At 42.8% G+C, this 20,579-nt stretch overlaps 1 protein-coding gene across 2 annotated transcripts in view; it reads left to right on the top strand.

Annotated features, from left to right (window-relative positions):
* The first annotated feature begins 453 nt into the window (after positions 1 to 453).
* The window catches only part of MCTP2 (multiple C2 and transmembrane domain containing 2), a 250,502-nt gene continuing 230,376 nt past the window's right edge, over positions 454 to 20,579 (top strand). The window contains exon 1 of one of the 2 annotated variants that reach the window (XM_022598922.3): positions 454 to 596. The gene's annotated coding sequence lies outside the window, so the exon portion shown is untranslated. The other variant, XM_022598920.3, reaches the window with a different exon arrangement.

The raw sequence follows: 20,579 nt of genomic DNA on the forward strand, positions 1-20,579 counted from the left end.
TTAGGGAGCGAAGGGAACAAGGTGCGCGCCTCTGCGCAATAGCGAAGACAAGTGATTAATTAAGCAATTACAACTTTGCCAGCCGCACTTGTCCTCTTGAGTGCCAACCACACTTATCCACACTTTGTTCTTACTCTGAACTAAATCGTGAAGAAACTCAACTCTTTCAGTCACTGCCAGACTTTTTGGACACATCTTCCTTTTCCTGTGACTCAACCCAGACGAAGGAGTTGCGGGTAACCTCTTTCTCTTCACCCAGCCATTACCCGGAATCCAGCGGCGGCCCCTTCTCTCAGCAGCCGCCGGAGCTTCCCGCTGCGGCGTCAGGGCCGGGTCGGGTGGGAGGGGGCGCCAAGGTGACGCGCGGCCGCCTCCTCCGCCTGGAGGCTGGGCAGGCTCTCGGGGTAGCTGGAGGCGTGGCCGGTAAGAGGCGGGGCCGAGGAAGTCTGGCTGCCTCAGGAGATGCGCCCGCTCTTGCCGCGTCTCGGCGGCTCCTGGCGCGTGCAAGCGGCTACGGCAGCGGCGGTGGCGGGGCCCGCGCAGTTGAGCGGCGTGCGCCGGCCTCTCTGCATCCCCTGGGAGGCGGCCTCGGACAGGTGAGGGCGGTGCGGGGTTCACCTGGCCGCGAGCGCGGGCGGAGCACTGGGTCGCCGGTGGCTCTCTTCTTTGGCGGGTGAAGGGGTGTCCGCTGCCAACAGAACCGGGGACTTGGGGAACCTGAGCGACCGGGAAGGGAATTCAGTGGAGCTGCTAACTCCGGAGCTGCCGGTTCAGTAAGAAAGGTATGTCGAGGACCGGAGTGCTGGAGGGCGCACCGGGGGAGGGCAGCCTGCCCTAGGATTTCTTTGCATTTTAAAGGACCTTCATTAGGTCTCCTTGGGTCGCAGCGGAGTTTGTCACTGCCACCTCCGGGACTCTTTGTGCAGAGGTCAGTCCCTCACTTGGGGGGGATTGGATGCGCTCCCTTCGTGGAGACCCGGAGAGTCCGCTTCGGTTCCTTGCGCGGACATTTGCTCACCCCCCCACGAGAGTTGAAAGCCTTCTGATAATTGTGTAGGTTCCAGAGTGTCTTGTCACATTAAAAAGTATATATATATATCGTGATGGTTGTGGCGACCTTGAGAGGCAATTGCTTCCGCAATGAGTTCCCCAGTGCACTGCCCATTTGTTAAGCAAATGGTGCGTTGATGGCTTTTAAATATGGCTGGGTTTCCATGAAGTGGATTAGAATGTCTGAATGAACATATGCGCGCTGTGTGAAGGTTTCACCCGTGTCTAGGTGCTTACCTGAGTCTGTTCTAGAAGTTCCATCGGCATCGGGAACGTAAAGTTACCAAACAGTCTCCCGGTGAACCTGGGGACTCTAGAAAACCTGTTTCATCGACACACCGAATCACAAACAGGTCTATGGATTGCGATTTCCATTAGCATTCAGTTTTTGCTTGGGTCAGCAGCATTTCAATTTAACTGATATTTGTTGCACGCCTGTTAAGGGGGGGATCTCTGTGAGGGCCAGGCTGGTGTGCTGTGTGGTAGCACAGGTATGGATACAAAAGGGAATTTTAGGGCAGTCGTTTCTCAAAGGGGGTGTTTAGAAAGAGAGCAGTGGCACATGGTGCTTTTGTCTTTACGGTACCTCTTTGATCTCTGGTAATAAGCATTTTAAATGTAGGGAAAATGAAAATCTTTGGAGAATATTTATCATTAGCCTGGTCTCTCATCCAGAGTGACAAGGATTATCCAAAACCATCCTTAAACTAAGGTTGGTAAGAATCAACTCTGTGCCAAGCACCATGCTGGTCACTTTACTTAAAAACTTGCATAAAATATACAAAGTAGGTGTTACTTCCTCTGTACAGATGAGAAACTGAGGCAGGGAAGAATCCAGGAATTTGTTCACAGTAACTGGTGGACCTGGGAGTTGAGTGTGTGTATTTCTGAGTGCAGAACCCATGCTTTTTCACTATTCTAAGTTACTGTGAGACAGATAGTGTAAATCTGCAGCTTTAATGGAAATAATACTTCAAATTTATGTTCACAAAACAATCCACATCCTGAGAGTTAAAGTAACCACCATGAATAAAACGAGCATTGTTTGTTTTCATTCTCCTTGTTAAACTGAAACCAATCTGGGACAAGAAGATGGACAGCTATTTTAAAAAATATAAAATTTATTATGTATCTTCCTTAACATATTTTTAAGGACCTAATATAGCCAAGTTGGGCAAATTAGTAAAACTTTATATGTATTCCTTGTGTATTACACATTGAAGTATCAACTAATATTCATATTATTCATATGCTGAAGTATCAGCTAATTTTCTTATTCATGTGCTTTAACGTATTTCATCTTAATTTCCTTTTATAGCTTACGGGTGAATAGAGGCCACCTTTGTCACCTAGAAAAGACTTTGTGTGTGTGTATAAATCTATAATCATGAATATTTATTTTAAAAGATATATATAGTTTTCCTTAAATCTATCTCTAGAAGTGTAAGTATGTCAACGTGCTTATTTAGGAAGGAATCCTAAAATTCCAGTTTAGTCTTTTGAGTAAATGATCCATAACAGCTCAACTGATGGTTTCTTTAAGTGCATGTAAACCACACAATTGATTTTCAAATTAAAATTATTATACTGTGTAGGATGAGAATGAAAATAGTACTTAGAATTTTAAATAATATTTCCTGACATGGAGAACACTTGCTCTCTTAAAACCTTCCTTATAACTGTTGGTAATTACACACAAAAATTGAGGGGTTTCATATTGAAATTATCTTTAGGTGTTGAAGAAAGTGTTTTTTGTTGAAGAAAGGCTTTTTGCCTCTGTTGGGAGGATCAGGTAGATATTCTGCCTGGATCGTGCTTGGCACATTTGTTTTTCCCTCTATCTTCATTTGACAGAGAAATCGACAAGACACCTTGAACTTCTTTCTAAAAGCATTTGAAATCCTGCCTAGCAGGTGTTTATAAAAGTGTGCTTGACTTGGTTAAGATGCTTTAATGAAGGGGCAGGGTGTGTAATGATTTAGAGAAATTCACAGAAGAGCCGAAGGGCCAAGGAGCAGTGTATGCATGAGGTGTGAAACGGGAAGATCCAGATTTTGTGAGACCTGAAAGGTAAACAATATGGGGATCCTTGTTAAGAAAAATAATACAAAATTAGCTATGAAAGTGAATTTAGAATGGAAAAAGAAATTGTAGGCATTTGCTGGAGATTGCTATCTCTTTCTGCAGAGATCTTTTTGGGTCATTTACCAGAAACGCGTACATAAGAATGCTTCCTAAAAAAAAAAAAAAAAAAGCTTCCTGATTGTAACCTTCTCTCTGAGAACACTCAGCATTTCCCAGCAGCTTGTAGCACTCGTTGGGGCCCGTGCCAGTGAGAGTCCAGAAAATGAAGCTCCGTTACCTTCAAAGAGTGGGAGCGACAGTTGTGGTTGGAGGCAAAGGACCAATGGTCCACTGAGCAGAAAAGCTGCCGACTGGGGCGGAGGAGATCCTGGGCTCATTGGGGTCTCAGGGCACTTCACGTCCAGTGAACAGTTCTGAGAGGAAGGCCCCTGATGATGTCTAAGACCTTCCAGTTTGGTTGGTTCTCCAGGGATGCCTTCGACTGTTGGCTGTCCCAGCTTTCATTCTATGGCACTGTTTATCGAGGGTTTTCTATGTCCCATGCACTGAGTAAGGCCAGGTTCTGATTGCCAGGGAGCACCTGGTCTCTTGGAGCTGATTTCATTGATGATAGTACAGTGTTGGTGCCAGCACAGAGGTCTTGATGCTTGAACTGAGTTGGGAATTGTGGGTGGAGATACTGAGATAGAAGAGTCCGGGAAGGGCAGTCTAGGAGGGCCATAGAAAGCCTTGGAGGTTTGGACCCACACACTGTCCTCCACTGATGCAGGGAGGCCCCTTAGTATCTTTCCACGTGTCTTTCCAAACCAAGCAGCACCCATGCACCTGAGATTAACTTGTTAAAAATGTGTGTTCTCAGGCCCCATCCCAGGCCCTCTGAATCAGAAGCTCTGTGTCTCTGGCACAGTAATCTGTGTTTTAAGAAGCCTTCCAGATGATTCCGGTGTATGCTATAAAGTTTGAGAACCGTTGCTTGTAGTGTTTAAGAGAACTAGTAGGGCATAGAATCCCTTGGGAAGATGAAAGGAGAGGAGTAAGATTGGTACTAAGGCTAATATATTATTATTGTAGTATAACTTACCTTACTATCACTGACATTTATGGAGCACTTAGATGGTGCTAGGCATTGTAATTAAGAAATATTAACTCTTTTAATCATCATTACAACCCCAGAGAGAGAGCTGTTATCACTCCAATAATTTATTTATTTATTTACTTAGGCTCTTCCTTTTTTTTTAATTGATTTACAATGCTGTGTTAGTTTCTGATGTATAGCAGAGTGATTCAGTTGTACATATATATACATATTCTTTTTCATATTCTTTTCCATTATGGTTTATTACAGGATATTGAGTATAGCTCCCTGTGCTATACAGTAGGACCTTGTTGTTTACCTGTTTTTTTCCCCTTGGGCTATTTCTAATCTGCCTTTCTGTTAATTGTTGCCTTTTCCTGAGGTCCTGTCCACTTTTGAGATGGACATGAAGATCACTCCATTTAAATGTGAGAAAACTAAGGCACAGAGAGACAAAGGTGTTGTCCCAGGTCACGTGATTGGAAAGCAGTTCAGCCAGGATTCAGGCACAGGCAGTGTGGTTCCACCGCCCATCTTCCCTCTCTGGGAAGGTCTGGGAGAGTTTCCATCACTGTTGTTGTTTTGTGTTGGCCTTGTGGGAGAGGTCTGGAAGGCAGGCCTGGAACTGCTTGGAATGGCCCATGGAATTTGCTGACCACTTGGGGTTAGCAAGTTTTTCTTTAGGGACAGATTGCCAGATGAGAGAGGAAGAATGTTACTGTCATTCACTCCAAGTGCAAATTTTGAGAATTTCATAAGTAAATGGATATGATTGTGTATATATGATTACATAACATGGAGCACCTCTTTCCCCAGCATGATGATGGGCTTACATGGATTTCCCCAGGGGATGATTGTGGAAGGTGGCCTTGTTTCGGAATACTAGGATTTGATCAGGATATTAGCACAGGGACCTCTCTTCTAAAGGCCAACCCCCCTCCCCAGGCCACAGAGGACTTGAAGATGATGGTGTGTTTGTTCATCATGTCCTGGAAGGTATCTAGAAGAACTGTACTTTGCATTTTCAGTTTTCTTTTCTTTCTGAAAAAAATCATTCTCCACAATTCTGTACGTTTTATCATGGGATAGCTCCATCTTGCTAGGCAGCATGTAAAGAATATATAGCTGTAGATATGAGTACATGTGTCTGTGTAGAATGATGGTTTGCTTTTGGGTGTGAGCTTCAGATTACTAATTCTTTATGATCTCGGAGAGACAGCAGTGAGCTGTCCTGAAGAGAGATCTTAGTTTCCTGCCCAGGACCTGGACCTGGGTAGCCTGGATGAAAACCAGGAATCCTAGCCACCAGACCACCTAGAAGCAAAGTGGCCCTGGCTCTTACCCCCATTGAAAGCAAGAATGTTTCAAGGAGGCATAAACTGTAAAAACAGGTGCAAAGTTTATTATTAGAGACACAGCATAATGTATGGGAGAGCACACAGAGAAACAGTTTATTTATTTAAGTTAGAAGCAAGGCAGAAATATACACCCAGAGAGGAAGGGTATGGGCGTCCTCTCTAATGAGGAGGAGAGCAGTAAAGAGGTGATTTAAATCCCTTATATAGGACAGTTCTTTCAGGTCTTTGTTTACCTTTGGGCAATTATTTTGTTTCCTTTCCCACATCTGACTTGTTCTAGGACCCTCCCCAACATGTGTGCACATCTTTTTTTTTATTTTGTAATATATAAATTTATTTTATTTTTGGCTGTGTTGGGTCTTCGTTGCTGCGCATGGGCTTTTCTCTAGTTGCGGCGACTGGGGGCTACTCTTCGTTGCGGTACACGGGCTTCTCATTGAGGTGGCTTCTCTTGTTGTGGAGCACCGGCTCTAGGCGTGCAGGCTTCAGTAGTTGTGGCACTTGGGCTCAGTAGTTGTGACTCGTGGGCTCTAGAGTGCAGGCTCAGTAGTTGTGGCCCACGGGCTTAGTTGCTTCACCGTATGTGGGATCTTCCCGGACCAGGGCTCGAACCCGTGTCCCCTGCATTGGCAGACGGATTCTTAACCACTGCGCCACCAGGGAAGCCCCAATGTGCACATCGTTTTGCTAAGATGGATTTCACTGCAGAGGCCTGTGGGTGCATGTCCACACTCACTATGGGGTGGTGCTCCTCCGTTTTTGAACCCCAAGGAGGCTTCCTGTGCGTGTGTAGACAGGGAAGTTTCCCTTGACCTCAGGAGTGGTCATCTCATCTCTTTACTTCAGCAGAGCTCAGCTTCTGCCACTAGCTTTGTCCTTGGAGTGTCTGGGTAAGAACAAAGCTTCAGTTTTACTCCACTTAACAAACATCAGCTGTCCGGCCCAGGGGCCCATCTGTCTCCTACCTCATTTACTTCTTTTCCAGAGACAAATACTTAGACAAACATTAATCTGAGTTATGGCAAGCAGTAGAATGCAATTCTGAGAGTACTGGCTGTCTCACTCGTGCGTTCATTCATTCATGTGGTCATTTTTGCTCGCTTGGTTGTGCTAAGCATTCATGTTAGGCACTCGGAGGAAATGCAGTGGTGATCAGCCAGATGTGATCCCTACAGACTAGGAACGGAAAACTTGCTCTGCGATGTTACAGGTGAACAGAGTTAGATGCCCTAATTCTGGCAGTGAGTTGTCAAGAGAGGAGTTAAGATGTTACCATAGTTCAGGACTGAGGTTATAGGGCTTAGTGTAAGACAGTAGGGAAGCAGAGGTGTGGAAGGATCTGAGAGAGATCTGGGAGGTCACAGAGGTGACCAGGTGGATGTGGGTGGCGAGAGAGAGATTGCTTGGGGCTGAGGTTTGTGTCTTGGGCCCCCAGGTTGGTGCCAGTAACACAAGTCAGGACTAGAGAAGACGGTTTTCTAGAGAATAATCGTGAGTTTCGTGGATGTTGTGAGTTTGAAATGTGTGGATGACTCCAAGGTAGAGCTTTGGGTAGACTGATAGAATAATGCAGCTGATCGCAGAGCTGGATAATGCAGTGGGGGCGTACTATCAGCGGTTGAAAAATGCTGTCTCCCAAGCAGTGTGGTAAGTGAGAAGCAGGTCGCGGAGGAAATGTGGGCATTTCTCCTGAGTAGGCAGGATAGCAACGCACTCCAATTCCTTTGACGTGAAAAGATGAAAAAGGTTTACTTCTACACTTTCTTCAGAGGGTGGAGATGAATCCTCCACTCTGGCCTTTGCGAGTTTGACAGCCTGAGCTCTGGCCCATGGGAGGAGGCCCTCAGTGTGGAAAGCAGGCCAGGCAGGAGAGTGATAAGGGGCTTGCGGAAAGCTGGTCTTCAGATTTTGAGCCCATCTTATTGTCACAAGTTAAAATGCCTTACCATCTTTCCTCTTAATTTGTCATGTTGTATTATTAAAAACACTCATTTATCATTTGTGTATCATGTTTATGGTAAATGAATCATATCATGTAGATTGGCCACATGTGTACATACACATACACACACGTATACACACACATATACACATACATGCATGCATGCATGCATACACATATGCATACATATAGGTAGATAGTACATAGCATGTAGATTGGCCAGGGCTGTTTTGTAGCTGCTACCGATACAGATGTTACAAGATTCATTTGTATAGAAGATACAGGTTTTCTTAGGTGCTCAAAGTTAAGCTGATGGCTTGTTTAAAACATGTGTTAGAAAGTACCTGAAATACATAAATATTTGTTCTTTTATCCAAAAGCTATTAATTGTGTATTATGCATGCTATGTGCTAGAGTTTTCCTTGTGAATAAAGCAGAGAGCTCTGTCTCCTTAGAGCCTAGAGGGGAAGTCAGACAGCTTGACAGGTGAGTACAATAAAGTGTGCTGTTAGTTAAGGATAAAGGCACAGTGGGTGGTAGGAGTTAAGTAGTGAAGGACGCCTCCAGGGGCAGGGCTGCCAGTGCTTAGCAGGAAAGATGGGCAGGCACCTCAGCCAGGAAGAAGATTTGGAAGGGTCAGAGAGGTTGTTTTGAGAAACGGATGGATGCTTTTGAGGAACTGAAAGTTTAGAATAGCCTGTTTTGTCCATTAAAAGTCAGCTAATAAAAGAGAATGTTCATGAGAGCTGTGAACTGATCAGGAAAACCCAAAAGAAAGTATTCAACTTTTTTTTTAAATCTTTATTGGAGTATAATTGCTTTACAATGGCGTGTTAGTTTCTGCTCTATAACAAAGTGAATCAGCTATACATATACATATGTTCACATATCTCTTCCCTCTTGCGTCTCCCTCCCTCCCACCCTCCCTATCCCACCCTTCCAGGCAGTCACAAAGCACCGAGCTGACCTCCCTGTGCTATGCGGCTGCTTCCCACTAGCTATCTACCTTACGTTTGGTAGTGTATCTATGTCCATGCCACTCTCTCGCTTTGTCACAGCTTACCCTTCCCCCTCCCCATATCCTCAAGTCCATTCTCTAGTAGGTCTGTGTCTTTATTCCCATCTTACCCCTAGGTTCTTCATGAACTTTTTTTTTTTCCCTTAAATTCCATATCAACTTTTATCTGTGTGACTGTGACCATGTTCAGAGATCCAAGAAGCAAAACCCAAAAAACCCACAAAAAACAAACAAAACAACCACTCCTCCCCTGCAAAACCCAAAGCAAACTAGAAACAAACAAATATAATGATTGTGTAATACTTTTTGGTTGTGAGGAGGACTATTTTTAGCATTATGAAAGATGTTGAGGGTTAGTCTGAGAACTTAGGTAGTATGTCGGAAAAGAACATTGCATTACCTGAACAATAGCTAACATTATTGCTATGATAGTCTTGCCTAATGTGAAAGATTATATATAAATATATAAAATTAGCTTAGCTTTCTAGGTTTGTAGTTTGGGAATGCCTTTAGGGTCAGCCCTTTCACCTCCTGATGGCCCTTCATGAACCACCTGGGGCCCAGAGATGCTGGGAGCTTCTTTACCCTCATATGTTGGTAACAAAATCTGTCCAATCTGTCAGGTAAAATCTACCTGTTACTTTTTATTTATTTATTTATTTATTTATTATTATTTTTTTGTGGTACGCGGGCCTCTCACTGTTGTGGCCTCTCCCGTTGCGGAGCACGGGCTCCGCGGCCATGGCTCACGGGCCCAGCCGCTCCGCAGCATGTGGGATCTTCCCGGACCGGGGCACGAACCCGTGTCCCCTGCATCGGCAGGCGGACTCTCAACCACTGCGCCACCAGGGAAGCCCTGTATCTGTTACTTTTTGTCCTGTAGTTTCTTGTCTGTTGCTGGACCAGGCTCCGTAATTCACTATCTCCATCTTCTCAGACACTTTACCCCCATTTTCCTTATGTCTTCTTCTATTTGTCATGCACTTTCTACATAGTTTAGTGTTTTGGATCTTGTTAGGAATCCTTGGCACAAGTTGTCTTCAGCATTTTAGGCCTGTCGAAACAGGTAGACTTTCTCTGACATTTCTTTCACTCTCTTTAATCTCAGGTGAGCTGGCACAGAGATACTTAGCTTTAGCCAAGAATGAGAAAGAAGGCTTTCAGGAAGTTTCCTGTGTTAATATTTGAAAAAGAAGACATAGCAGAGCTGAAGAGGTACATGAGGAATTGTTCTGAAATGTTTTAAATGTTTTAAAAACACACACACACAAAAGTTTAAACACAGAGGCGTGGCCCTGGTCATAATAACAGATTAATATTCAGTTGCTTTATTAACTACTTTCTTTCCAACTTCCAGTCTTGTGTCATTTCTAGCTTTGTCACCACGTGCTCAAGATCCTAAATCACTCATTTATTGCTTAGTTTTGGGGTTCAATCGCCAATATGTGCCATTTCATTGATAGTGTTTTTTTCCTTTAATGGAAGGAGTTTTTGGCTTTTCCTAGTTTACAGGTCGTACAGGCTCAGCTGTGATTTCCTTCGTTTAGTGTGCTAGCTGCCTGCCATTGCTGAGCTTCTGTTAGGTGGGAGCATTATCTTATTTACCCTAATCCTGTCAGGGACCCTCCTAGGTAGGAGTCATCCCCTTTTAATAGAAGAAAACAGTGAGACTCAGAGAAGCCCGATAACTTGTTCAGGGTTACCCAATTGGATGGAATTTTAGTTTTTTTCCTACTCTTCCATTCCAGCCAGTGCTATTTCAACCATTCCACTCTGCCTTGCTTCCCAGTGAAGCTGTTTAACCACAAGACCAGAGAATCTACAAGACCTGTTCCAAATAAGATTCCAGGAATTTCCCTGCAGCCTGGGGTTGGAAGCAGGCTGCTCTGCGCCTTCCCAGGGTGAAAGCATAGTTGAAACCTTTCACCTTTCACATCGGCGAAGCCCTGGAATCCTGCTAGACCCTCTTCTGGACATGGATTTGGCATGGTCTTGATAAATATATTGCTTTAGAGCAGTTTCATGCCCAAAGATTGTGAATACATGAAGCTGGATATTCTGGAAAGGTCTCTCTCCTTTATCTGACCCAAGTGATGCATAAAACACGTAATTGTTGTAATAGATTTGCGGAGCAAAGCAGGTGGTCCCTTCCATCTGAACACCACGCGTAATTCCCTAGTGTTCACAGGAGAGCTACCTCACAGTGTTTCTGTGTTTTTAAATTGATGTAACATGCAGATGTTGGCACTTCAAAATCCAAGTAAAATTCCTGTGGTGGAATTGATCAAATCTAGGTGCTTTTTTGTTACTTATTTATTTCTGAGCATTAGGCCCATTTATCAAAAGAGATCTTTTAAGGGTCCACAGTATACGGATGAGGTTGATGTTCTGTTTGACGTGGTCTTGGAGAAACTGGAGTTACTTGTGCTGGACATTCTGCTTATGCCATACCTCCTGAGAACCCTCCTTTAGTGGACGTAGAGACTGTGGCCTCGTAGGATGTGACAGCAGATGAAGCTGATGTGGTGGAAGTGGGAGTGGAGAGGTGTAAGGTAAACTCCCCAACACCCTGCAAACTGATGTCCTGTGCTTTTGAACAGAATGATTATTAGTGTCATCTGCATTCATTCCAATAAGAAACATTACAGACATTCACATATAATGAAAGATAAGTTGGTGCTTTGGTTAAACTATTTTTTTTGTTTTTTGTGGTACGCGGGCCTCTCACTGTTGGGGCCCCTCCCGTTGCGGAGCACAGGCTCTGGACGCGCAGGCTCAGCGGCCATGGCTCACGGGCCCAGCCGCTCCGCGGCATGTGGGATCTTCCCGGACCGGGGTACGAACCTGTGTCCCCTGCATCGGCAGGCGGACTCTCAACCACTGCGCCACCAGGGAAGCCCGGTTAAACTATTTTTTTAATGCAAATTTTGCTGACCAGTTCTGGATGTCTTGTCAGTGTGATTTTGGTAGTTTTTTTGGTTTGTAATAACATTCCGAATCTAGCCAGTTGGAAAACCAGCCCCTGCCTTGAAATGTTTTTTTGGGTAGTGGCTATGAGTCAGAGCTAACTGACTTAGAATTTATAAAACATTGGTTTTATTGTTGCTTTTAACATTATGTGATAAAGCATGGTATGAAACAGTATAGAGCAAAACCCCTTTACATACGCACATATTTATACTGTTACTATGCGCTAGTATATGAATGTGTGTGTGTGTGTGTGTGTGTGTGTGTGTATATATATATATATATATATATATATATAGTTGTTGTTGTTGTTCTGGAAATGAGCATTAGAAACTTACCAGTGGTTACTTTTTGGAAATGGTCTAGTCTAGGCTGAGTCACTTTTCATTGTGAGCTTCTCTGCACAATTACAATTTCCTAAAGGCATACCTTGAAAAAATATTGCCAGGGTTAATTGGATGGTGAGATAACAGGCCTTTTTTGGTTGTATTTAAGATGTCATTTATTTTATTTATTTATTTTTGGCTGCGTTGCGTCTTCGTTGCTGCACGCCGGCTTTCTGTAGTTGCGGTGAGCGGGGGCTCCTCTTCGTTGTGGCTCGTGGGCTTCTCATTGCATGCAGTGGCTTCTCTTGTTGCGGAGCATGGGCTCTAGGCTCATGGGCTTTGGTAGTTGCAGCACGTGGGCTCAGAGTGCAGGCTCAGTAGTTGTGGCTCACGGGCTTAGTTGCTCCGCGGCATGTGGGATCTTCCCGGGCCAGGGCTTGAACCCGTGTCCCCTGCATTGGCAGGCGGATTCTTAACCACTGCACCACTAGGGAAGCCCTAAGATGTCATTTAAAAAGAAGTCATCCTTGGACATGAGAATATTAAAAATACTTTGAATTTCTTTAACATTTTAAAGCTTTTAAAAAGTCTCCGGTATTTATTATCAGATTTTACCAGCCAAACATCTTCTCTGTTAGAGGTCTGGAAATAATACAGTGGCACTACAGTGCCTGCTAGTTGATACGATTAAGGAGAGAAAAGTTTCCAAGATTCTATCTACTCCATGAGCCTTCCTGGAGGCCACGTCGGATGAGGTAGGCATGGGGTGGGACCACTTCAGAAACCTCCACCCCAGTAGGCTGGCTATGGAACCCCACTCTGTGGCTCCCTTAACTCACCATGACCCAGTTACTGGGAAGAGCCAGGGTTTGGAATTCAGACAAACCTGGGCTCAAATGTCAACTCTGCCATTTGTAGGACTTCATCACCTCCAAAGCTTGGGTTCATTTATTTGTAAAATGGAGATGAAAATCCTTACCTTGAGGTGCTGTGACTATTAATAATAATCCCTGCGGAGTGCCTTGTATGTAATAAGTACTTTATACATTCCTGATATTCAAGGAAAAGAGGGAGCCTGGCTACTTGGTAATGAGTAAGCCTGCAGAGGTTTGGGGAAGTGAGTGCCCACAGTGTTATGGGAGTTTGTCCCCAGAGATCAGGCCCCTCGGCACTGCTGATGCTTCGTTCTATATTTTCTTCCAACCAGAATAAGAGTAAGAAGGAGTAGGGCAGGAAGCATGAATAGGAGCTGGTACTAAATGACAGTATTTCAAAAACTAACTGGAGACACATTTTAGGGAGCAATAAAATTTATCAAATTTGGTCCTTTTTACCCACCTTGAGGCCGTTCTGTTTAGAGATGAGACATCATCCTTCCTTTTTTTTTTTAATTTTAGATTTTTACTTTCACTTTTAAGGTGTTTTTCACTTTTGCATTTTTAAGTAAGTCTTGAGAGCAGAAAGTGGATATTGGTCATGTACACGTTCTATTGATTGGGCTGGATTTAGCACTTTCTTGGTGCTTACAGTATAATTTGATGAAAGCCCAGCCACTCCTGGGGGAAACCTGACAATGTTGCCTAAATATATATGGATGAAAGAATACCTTGGCAGGCTGTCTTTGGAAGGTGACAGCTAATCAGTGTCTTTATTGGGTTCACATGCCTACATTTCTGATTGCAAAAAAAAGAAAGAAAGAAAGAAAGAAAAAAGGAACGATTAGCTATGATTTCCTGTTTATATGGGGCAATAGAGAAACTAGAAGTGGTTCCTACTTTCAAAAAGCTTATCTCCTTGGAGAGTCAAGATCCATCTTTGTGAAAAGATTATTAGTGGCACCCTCTTGGGAACAGAGAGGCTTTTTTAAAGGCAGGTGATGTCTGTTTTAGGCTGATGTGAGGGAAAATGCGATCTGAGTCTGGAAGGATGGAGAGGAAGTGACCCTCAAAGGCTTGTGGAGGTCTCCAGGAGAGATCTTCACTGTTTATCTCTGTTCCTTTCATAGCGTGTGGCCTCCTGGAACTTTGCTGAAGGACCCTTTGCAATGCTGCGTGTTTTAAGACTAGATACCGTGAAGCAGGAGATGAAGTGACAGAGACTGGGGGACAAGGTTGCATAAAGATCAAGAACGTGGAGTTGGGCTGTTGGGCCTGAATCTTGGCTCTGCTACATATTGACTGTGTGCTGCTGGGCAAGTTACTTAAACTTTCTGTGCCTTAGTTTACCCGTCAGTGAATGAGGCTTCTAATAGTACCTACCTTATAGGGTTATGAGGATTAAACGACAGATGCACTTAAAGTGGTTGGTGCGTGATGTCTGTTACCCCTAATGCCTCATGTATGGAGTAGTTACAGTAGCTGCTGCTGTTGCTGTTGTTTTTATAACATTGATGGTGGGGAGGCTTATTTTAGCTGAAATGACCTAGAAGGTGTCCTGTTTGCCCATCTTAATAGAACCTCACTATTGCTTCGTATTGAAAAACTCATTTGCAGTATTTTAGCTCAGTGGGAAGATTTGTTTGGATGCGTCTGATCACTCCAAGCCTTTTTCTAGCTGATGTTCTAGTAAATGAGTTGCAAAGTGCATGGGTTGAGAGAGTGTAGAAAATTAGGAAAGTTCATTTGGGAATTATGAATTTAAGCTGTTACATGATAGCGGCCACCTCATGGATCTGACCCTGGCATTGATGGAATCAGAGTGGTGGGGGAAGAATCGATGTAACCTTTTTAAGAGATTAGATGGTTTTAATATTGATAATAGTGTTCTCTACCTTTTCATTTGAGAGATGCTGCTATAATGGAATGCTTTATAAACACTAATTGTGCTGACTGCATTCTGAGAGTAATTCCTTTGGGTATTTTGAGACAAAAAGTTCTGTGATCTGGGCAAATGTCACTTTAATGCACCACTGAGAGTTTTAGAAATATATTCTTCAAATAAAGCATATCTCACGTGAGTGTAGGAAATAGCCAATAATCTATATTTTAAAAACCTCTCTTTAAACTTTAAAAAAAAATTTAACAGTTCTGTTTTGAACTAAATTTTATTTTATAAATTGAAATATAGTTGATTTACAATGCTGTGTTAGTCTCAGGTGTACAGCAAAGTGATTCAGTGATACATATACATGTATCAATTCTTTTCCTTAATAGGTTATTACAAAATATTGAGTACCGTTCTCTGTGTTATACAGTAGGTCCTTGTTGGTTATTTGTTTTATATATAGTGGTGTGTAAATGTTAATCCCAAGCTCCTAATTTATCCCTCCTTAAAAGCCTTTCTCAGGCAAGGAAAGGCTTGGTGCTTGGTGTATGCATGTGTGTGTGGTGTGTGTGTGTGTATGTGACTGATGAATTTTAATTCATTTATAGCAGTTTTCCTCATTTGATTCAGACATTTGGATCAGTTCAGAGGTGATCAGGTGCACATAAATTAGTTCCTCATGAATGCATCTTGGAAGCCTCACCTGTTGTCTTTACTTGGTCCTGACCTGCTAGGGGACCCTGGCTATCTCCAGGAGCCTCAGGATTGAGGAGCATCTTAGATGACTGAAATCCAAACATTGATGGGAAGAGAGGAAAGGGCCTGGGTTTGTAGGCTTTTGAGGTCATGCCCAGTTCTAGGATCTTTCAGTTCTTGGTTGAGGGTTTCAGAGATGAATGGTGGGTTTCATCGTCAACCTGCAGACTGTGATTTTATAAAGTTGATAAGAGGAGTGAATCATTCCATTATGAAATGAATGGGGAAAACCAGAGGGGAAGGGCAGGCAGGTAAAACATGCTCCACCCTCAGCATGGTGACACCCAGGTCTCTAATGAGGCTGTGTCAGGACTGATTTAATGCTCTGTATACGATACATGAAACTGCTCACACATCCTATCACAGAGCAATAAATATATTGCCCAGTGTTATTTAATTAATGATTAAACATGTATTAAAGAGCTTACGCCTTGTGAGACTTTTCGGGTTGATGGAATATACTGGTCTCTAGGCAGGCTTGGCGTTCTGGGAAATATTTAGTCATGATAGTAGTAGAGGACTTGCCGTCTGAGTTCGTTTGTTCCTTCCTCCCTCCCTTCCTCCCTCTCTTCCTTCCTTCCTTCTGCTACTAAGGCCAGGTATTGTGCTGAAGTTGCAGATGTGGACCAGGCAAATACAGCCCCATCTCCTCAGAGGACTTAATTATTGTGGGGGGTGGGAGGTGGATTGGGGAGACCAAGTAAACAAACTGATGAGATAATTTTGATCATCAAGGCCACGCTGAATGTCAGGTGTGACAAGAGATTATGGTGCAGAAATGCAGCTTCATACTAGAGGGTCAGGTTCTGGGTTAGGGTTAGGGTCAGGCTTGCTAAGGAAGCGATGCTTGATCTGAGATCTGAAAGAGCCAGTGTTTGAACTGTGGGGAGAACAGATTATATAACAGCCTCGAACCAAAACTCCCTAGACCTTCCACCTAAATATTTGCTACACCCATTTTTCTCCTTGCTCTGGGGCCGCAGCAGTCTCCTGCATTCAGGCATGAACATTAGACCTGGTAAAACTGAACATTCTGGAAATGATGGCTTCTCTCAGGCCAGGTGTTCACTCTGGGTTGCTGAGCCTTCCTCCTGGCATACAACCCATGTCAACTGGACTTTACCCCTAATAAGAGCTCTTCTGTGTTTACTTTCCAATTATCCTGGCTGGTTTGGTGAGCCCAGAGCTTACTTTAACTTTCCGATCATGCCTAATACACGTGTGATTTCACTTGATGCCTTTAGCTTTCTGTAAATGACACACCAGCCTGCCGTATTCTCACATGGTCAAGATTCTGCCCACTGGTGTCAATACACCTGCTGGAAATTAGAGCTTCCTCTTTTTTCATTCTGACTCTTTTCAACTATGGATTATTTTTAGGCTTTTTCTATCTTTTCTGAAGTTTGAATTGTTTTGTGTATTTATAGAAAACGAATGAAAGCAGCCGATGAGGCTTTGCAAAGCTTCAAGTGTCTGAATCGAGAACCCTTTATGGTCAGGGAACTCGCCCAGCGGTGTCAACGCTGCCACGGTGGCTTGAGCTGGTTCTCTGTATTTCTTGTTGATTAACTCTAAGTACAGAGCAGTGCCATTTTCTCCTTTACCGTAGAAGAGAATGGTTATCAGAATTACAACCTTATAGGGAAGCAGACATTTATTAAATAAAATATTAACCCCAAACTTAGATGCTACTCACACCCTGGGTTTTGTAGATAAATGCTTATTCAGGCTCTTCTCTCTTTGGAGACTTCTGTTCTGCACAGAGGCAATAACATGAAAACATTTTATTGCAGATAAGTAAGAATTACAGCAACCTAATAATAAGACAGATTAAGTAGATGTCTGTCCTGATTCCCTAGCACGTGTCTGTACCATGTCAATGAAGTGACTGCGTTCATTTTTAAGAATTTATTTTTAGAATATTAAATTCTAAAACTGTATACATGGACTTTTCTACATTGGCTGTTAGATAAGAACTAATTAGCTATGTCATGTTTTGAGTTGCTAAGGCCTCTTGAGTTGATTGTTCTAAGGAAAGCCGTGGAATACCCTTGGTCCTTCCACAGGATCCACGTTTCTGATATTAGTGCCGAGACAGAGATGGCAAATAGCTGGCATAGAGCATTTGTTCCCCTTCTGAAGCCCATGGCAGATATTCATGTTGATGACATCATGTTTTCCACTGAGCCTCAGAATCCTTTGCAATAACAGCTCTTCAGGCAGCTGCCATCCGTTGATCTGAGCTGGTCATCAGAAACCTAGCTGTCATCCAAGATAATTTGGGGTTGAACTTTTCCTTTATGTTGGGGGAAAGCACACAGAGACACACACATCCACAAAATACCATTGTACACATTGCTTTTATTTTTATGTGTATTTATTGTGCCAACAGCATGATGTCAATACTAAAGAGAATACAAACTAAAAATTCAGAAAGAAAGCAGGTATTCTCTGTGTTGAAAAAACTAGCCATTAACAGTTTTTCTGTGTTTCCTTCTAGCCTAGTCCATACTTACACATCATTTTCTAGAGCTGCAAACATAGATTAGGTACAATTTCAGTTTGTGTGTTTTCCTTTTAAAATTATATCATAAATCATTTTCCAGGTGGCTACATAGCATCAGAGAACTAATTTTTAATGGCGGCATTAATGAAGATTAGTGGTTCACATTTCTGTTCACGAGTGTATGTATCTCTACAAATACATCACTGAAATAAATGCATTCTGTGCTAAGTTTCCTAGGCTTATAGTACTTTTATATTTTATATTAACCTGATTGTCCCCTTGTGCAAACTGTGTGATGCATTCTGTTCTTCACCTGTGATCAAGGGGTAATTTAAAATTTCACTTGGTGAGCATGTATAGGGAGTTAGTAGAGAAGGCTATGAACCATGTGATTTTGTATGGATTTTCTTTAATATACTCTAAATATAAAAACACATTAAGGCAAATCACTGGGCTCTCTAAAGAACTAACACAGTGGAATAACCTTGAAAACAGATTTATCTAAGTGAATTTATACCTCACGATGGGGACTGAGAGTTGTGTATTTTTCCTTTTAGTAGCTCAGAGAGGGTCTTTGTATCTCAGCTGTATTAAATGCCATGAGCTCTGCAAGGTGAGATCACTCAGAGCACAATCATAAAATGAAGAAATGTGGCCTGAAACTATACATTTGATTTGTATGCTTATTTATAGAATCCAGCACGAAGGGACTAAGAGAGCAAAATCGACAGCATAGCCCAACAATTTTAGTACAAAAATGATCCTTTCTGGGGAAAAAAGCTCTTTTCATTGTGTTATTAAATGTGAATCAGTGCTGAGTATTTATAGAGTGAGAAGCCATGGAAAATGTCCACCTAGTCAAGTTTTGGCAAGTATCCTATCCAAATTAGAAGCAATATGTGGATATTTATATACTGACATAAGAAACACGACTGTAGAAATTGATTTGAAAATTGTGGCTCTTGGGTGACTTTTGTTTGATTGACAGTGTGTGGAAATGTGGAAATTTCACACAGATATTTGGACTGGGAGCATCTCTTGGAAAACCAGAGTGTTGGGACAGCCCTTGGCCACAGTGAGGAGGACCTTTGCTCCAGGGAGTCCTGTGTGCTCTCTGGCTTGCCTCATCCTCCACCACAACTCATCTGCCTGTGTTCCTGTTTTTCTTCTGTGGCACCCATGATCACCTGAGATTTGGACCCTGCTACAGACACACTTGTCTTATTATTTTACCTAATACATCCTCTTAAATGGTATCACTTTATAGATCCGTATATTCACTCCAACTAGGCTTAAAAATCAATTTTATAACTTATTAAAAATTTTTGAATTGTCAGAAAATCAACATAACATAAAATTTACCACCCTACCCATTTCTTTTTTTTTTTTTGCGGTACGCGGGCCTCTCACAGTTGTGGCCTCTCCCATTGCGGAGCACAGGCTCTGGACGCGCAGGCTCAAGCGGCCATGGCTCACGGGCTCACGGGCTCAGCCGCTCCGCGGCATATGGGACCTTCCCGGACCGGGGCACGAACCCGTGTCCCCTGCATCGGCAGGCTGACTCTCAACCACTGAGCCACCAGGGAAGCCCCTGTTATTTTTTTAATAGTGGCCATCCTAATGGGTGTGAGGTGGTATTTCATTGTAATTTTGATTTGCATTTCCCTAATGATTAATGATGTTTTAAAAGTTTACTATAGGTGCAAAACACGACCTTTTGAATTGTCACTGAAAAAAAATTACCTGGAGAGGCAAAAGTTGTGGATTTTAGCCAAGTCTCTATCCTAATTAGCCATCTGACCTTCAGTTCCATTTAACAGATGTGAATTAGACCTCTGCCAAGCGCTGATGGCTGCACTGGGTGCCACAAGGAGGAGGAAAATAATTCACAATTTTTTCATTCATGTCTCTGGTTTATAGTTTTCTTGTCTCTGAAAGTAAAACGGCTGAAATCTTTTCTAATTCTGAAGTTTTTAACCTGTGACCTAAGGATGTAAGTGTAATCCAGGGTCTCTTCAGACTAGGTAGGATTGTCTACCATCAAAATACAACATGAAAACTTTAACGTTGAGGGGAAAAGGAAATGGTGAGATTTTTGAGGCGTCTACGATTAAAATCTGAATTTTATATATTTACAACTTTTACTTAGTTTTAATTTATGAGTTTGATTTTGAAAATTTAACCTATTTTAATCAGATAATACTATTTATTACATTGTCACTGGCATAAGACTACGGAGAATTTCTCTCCTCTTCACAGCAAAGCTTCTTGAGAGGGTGTCTCTTGTCATTTCTTCCTTTCCTGCCTTCTCAGTGCTCTGCATTCTGGCTTCTGTGTTCCCGAGGGCTCTACTTCCCTCCCAATAGCCAAAAACAATGGATGCACTTTAGCTTTCTTCAGCCGACTTATCTGAAATATTTGAAATGGTTGGTCTCTCCCTCTTTGAAACTCTTTCCTGTCTCAGCTTCCTTGATGGCTCCCTTTTCCTCCCTAGCTCTCCTGTGCCTCTCTGGAGAATGCTTAGTTTTTATTCCAAGTTGTCTTTTCTCTGTGCTGCCACTAAAAGTATGTGATCCCTATGGTTCTGTCCCTAATCTTGTTTTCTTTTTACTTTACACACTGGCTTGGGAAAGGGGGAGGGTTCCTATCCTCTTCATTTCTTTCCAAACCTTGTTTTTAAACTGTAAACTTGGACAGCCAGTTGGGCTATGTAGTCTATCTCCAATTTGATAA

The sequence above is a fragment of the Delphinapterus leucas genome, chromosome 2 (genome assembly GCF_059928025.1).
Source record: "Delphinapterus leucas isolate spDelLeu-1000000601 "Yukka" chromosome 2, BTC_Dleu_Yukka2, whole genome shotgun sequence".
Lineage (NCBI taxonomy): Eukaryota > Metazoa > Chordata > Mammalia > Artiodactyla > Monodontidae > Delphinapterus > Delphinapterus leucas.